Source organism: Halyomorpha halys, unplaced genomic scaffold, assembly GCF_000696795.3.
Source record: "Halyomorpha halys isolate HHAL.00 unplaced genomic scaffold, Hhal_1.1 Scaffold48.1, whole genome shotgun sequence".
Taxonomy (NCBI): domain Eukaryota; kingdom Metazoa; phylum Arthropoda; class Insecta; order Hemiptera; family Pentatomidae; genus Halyomorpha; species Halyomorpha halys.
This window is the reverse complement of record NW_027107227.1, coordinates 668647-673361: the sequence shown is the minus strand read 5'-3', so window position 1 is coordinate 673361 and position 4715 is coordinate 668647.

Genomic DNA, 4715 nt, shown 5'->3' with positions numbered 1-4715 from the left:
GTTTGAGCTTTGTACTGGGCCCCATGCGCGATGGGTCACCTGTTCTGTGATCTGCTGCAGCTAAGATGTGGGTGCCGCCCTTTAGGCTTCTAGTCTGTTATGGTTCTCATCATGGGGTCTAGGAGAAGGGGAAAAACGTCGGTCACTACAAATTCTGTAGGTTCATACTGGTCAGGGATTTTCCCAGTTCTATATAGGAGGCGCCATGACTGGCGGATACTTGGTTCCTGTACTAATAAACGGTATCCCTTGGTTCTTTTGATAATACAATTGTCCCCCTTCCCCAGCCTAATGCCTTATAAAAACTAATATTGTCATTCTGTGGACTAAACAAAGAGAAAAAAGAAATAAAAGCTCAAGGCTTCTAGATCTGCAAAAATTGACATATATATATATATATGATTCAAATGAAATAGCTCAAACAGTTGAGTATTAGAACCACTTATAAAATGTTAGCATATCATTTGAATAAATAAACGTCTTTAAGTCGCGCATTTTCTTGGTGATTAATGTGAAGAAAAGTTTTAAGGAATAAAACTAACAACGACTTACTCCTCCCACTCAGACCCTGAATTGGCATCCCTGAACGTTCAAAGACATATGTTCCTAATGATGTAACAATTGGCGCATTAAAGTGAACGAATCAAGAGGTACGTCAGTTTCACTCCCTTTCGCAGATCCTGTCCGTCAATCCTTTTTAACTCGATAGATCTTTCCCACCCTGACACAGTGCGGTACATTGGCTTTCAACTAGACTACAAACTAACATGGAACGCAAACACCAGACTTAAAATACAAAAACTCAACCAACGTTCTGGACAGTCATATAGACAATTGACAGAAATTCTCATCTTTCAACTGAAAACTATCTAATCTAGTGATGTACTAGACAATACTGACCGACCTTTACTGACGGACTTGAACTGTGGGGAACAGCGAAATTTTTGAATATCAAACGTATTCATTCATCCTAAAATCCTTTCAATCTAAAATCCTTCGAACAATAGTCAATGCTCCATATTAGGTAACCTACAAAACCTTACACCATGACGTCATAGTCCCTTATGTTCTTTCTAGACGTTATTCCATCCATATTTTCCAACTTCCTTCAGAAGCTTATTGACCATCCTAATCCCTTGCTACAATCACTATACAGCTCCAACCATCGCTATAATCCTCCTTGAAGGTTGAAACGACATTGGCCCCGAGATCTTTGGTGAATTGCTGTTGGAGTCCTGGCAATGACCAGAGTGTATATGGCTCAAGTGCTCTCACTCTGTCTCCACTAGCCAATTGCCTTCCACATCTGAAAGAAACTCGAGACTCTTCTCAAAACCCCATAATATACTTTCTTTAAGTTTACATGTACAGGTGCAAGCAACTTTACTATCCAAGTTTCAAAATTTATAGACATCACAAAATCATAACAATCCACTAATAATTTTAAGGAGATATGCAATAACATGCCGACTCTTAGAATGAATTAGAGTTTAGTCTGGGATATCCCCGTAGTGGTTTGTTTAAATTAATTTTTTTACTGAAAGTTAATGAAAATAATGTAGAACTTCTCCGTTTTATCACTTAGTTCCAGCTGAAAGTACTTAGTTCATGGGATTCTAGTTTATTACAGAATAAGATTTCCTAGGAGCAAAATGCTCCAGAATTCGGAAAACTTTTCCGTCAACTACGCTCAGCAAACTTTTCGCGATTCTTCCGCCTGAAGTTTCACATACTGCCGAACTGCCTATGTGTGTACTATTAATTTCTTCATTATGAAATCCTAATTATAGAGTGCTTTAACGATGTGATTTAATCGTATCTTTACTGATTTCTGCAAAAAATGAGGAAGAAAATAAATTCAGGTTAATCATTAGTGAGTAGTTTTGAGCTTGGTAATTGAGTTTTTGTGGGATAAATGTTCTGATTGTTTTTCTCTGCAGATCTATCTAATATCGTATTTACGGATATCTATGAATGTTTTAAATTCGTGGAATACAGTCCTTCAGAGTATTTTATTTTATCCCATGTTATGACTAGACTAAGTTCGAAAATGATGTAGTGAAACCCAAAATCGTGCCATAAAAGCCAAAATGTGTATAAAACACCCAAATCCTACAAAAATCAACTTCATTGTTTAATATATAATAATAATATATGGAAATCTTATTTAACGTTGTTTGAATAATAGTAAAAACTGGAGGCTGACTCGGAATCCAAATTAAAAACAATAATGATCAACGTTTTTTATAACAATGAAGTTATACTCTAGAAAGATTTTATTTTTTGCATGGTTACTCAAGATCACTAAATAGTACTATTTCAAGAAGCGGGGTCTTCACTTGTCTATATATGTAAAAGAGAGCGGTCGAATCTTTGTCCACAATAAACTTTTTTATTTGTGGACTGATTTTCGTGCAGTTTTTTTCCCAAAATGTTCCATTTCGCAGAGGGAGGTTTAAAGATGATGAAATCCCGGGATTTTTTAGTAGAAAAAATTTATGAACAAAATTAAGGTGAAAGGCTTGGAGTAAAGTAGGTCAGAAATCTTTTTTCCAAAAAAAATTCATATTCATTTTTAGAGTTGTTTCAAATACCGAATGCCATTTTTCAAAGAAATTAAAAATCATAAATTTTTCACCTCGATTTATTCGGAAGAATGTTTTTTCCTCCGTCGACTATTTTTCGTATAATCGTTAATATCCTGTTCATTTTATCCGATTTTTACGTTAATAGAACCTTTGGAAAGATGAATGGCTACTCTTTCAGCCAACAATGACAAAAGTTACATTTGATGCCATTATAAGGGCGAAATATGGGTTTATAAGGGCGAAAGATGGGTTTCAAATGAGGGAAACAAGATCTCACGTTTTCTTTTATATCTCCCGTTCTAATGTGTTTAATTGTTGGAATATTGAACCAATAGGTAGTATTAAAGTTTTTACATTTTTTAGATTAAAAAAAAAAAAAATCAAAGGCCCATTTCGAAATCTTATTCTCCGATTTTTCCGAAAATTCTGATTTAAGGGTTTCTCGAGGTGCCTAAAACGAATATAAACTTTGTTTTATTCCCAAAAAATCTTTTACCACACTTTGTATAGTAAGTCTGATTTTTTCAATATTTTGAAAATTATGAGGGATTTTATTTAAAAACTATTTATATTTTAGATAGTATATACATGTCAATTAAAATTGCCTCAAAGAAGAAAAAAAGGACCTAAATCGGGCCAGTATTAACGATGATACGGCGAAATTTGTCGTTATCAAATACGTTGGTCGAATATTTGTCCACAATATACATTTTTATTGGTATGTAGTTACATACTTCCCCCCCCCTGTGGGTTTTTAATTGTAAATTAGATATTAGAAGAAGATAGTTGACCGTATGAAGTAGAATGGAGGAAGATAGTCCGGATGGCTGTTAATGAACGTATCAAAATAGTAAAAGAAAACTATTTATTGTTAACCTGAACAATAAATAGTTAAAAACAAATAGTTTTCTTTTACTATTTTGATACCTTTATTGACCGCCACCCGGACTAATTTCCTCCCATCTACTTCATACCGTCAACTAACTATCTTCCTGCAAATTTAAAAGTAGATGAAAATACCTTAGGTAATAAAATTGGACAGGAATAACTAAACTCGCATCATGAATCATTTAACTAAATAATAATTGTTTGTTTCCTAATATTATTATTCAATTATTTTTCCATAAATCACATACCAATTTGTAGATGAAACAAACACTAATGAAACTGCACGGGCTGAATATTACAGTTAATCACAAGTAAACCGATTATATTATTCCCTGGTTCCAGAAAAACAAGCGCGCTCTACCTAAAATCTATAAGGAAGCATTACGAGTAGAAACCAGCAGGCAGCATAGTATATCTGGGTGTCACCCTATATAGACACCTGACGCTAGCTCACCACTGCAACTAGAAAATCTAGTTGGTTAGGAACAAGTCTTACATGCTTAATCACCTGATAACTCCTCTTAATCTCTCGCTCAGCCTCAATTAATGATCTACAAAAGTATGCTCAGGCCAGCCTTGCTTTGAGCACCCTTACTGACCAACATAGCACCAGCAACGGCCAAGAAGCTACAACTGTTTCAAAACAGTATGATTAGACGTCTAGTAAGACATACTTCACTACGAAGAACAAATACGGACCACAAACAAATGACAATCGAACTACCGACTGTGACATACTTTTTTACAAGGAGGCATATCAAATTTTTTGATAGACTTCACAGACCCAATATATAGGACTCTGACACCGACAGGACGCCCATAAAATGGCGGACCCTTATGAATAAACTCATGCTGAGGATAAGTTACTAAATAATTTCTGACTGAACAAACCTGGTGGGTTCCCTCACATTCAGACTGACACTAAATACTAATCCCTTCGAAAAGAACCAATTTCCTCAGCCACCTCTTCAAACACAATACCAATACAGAAAAAGAGGTTCCCTTCAACCCTTTTTTCCCGCATGATATGAAGCCCACGCATGCATGGGCAAAAAAATGAAACAATCATGGCTAAAAATAAAATAAAATTAATTAAAAGTACAAATTTAAAGCATTAACCCTCAAACTTGCAAAATACATTTAGTGTCCAGAGAAGATTGATTTCACTATTAGAAGTTTTGTCAAGGTTTGGATGAATTTAATGCTAGCGAACAATTGAACAGAAATCTCGTCTCTAGT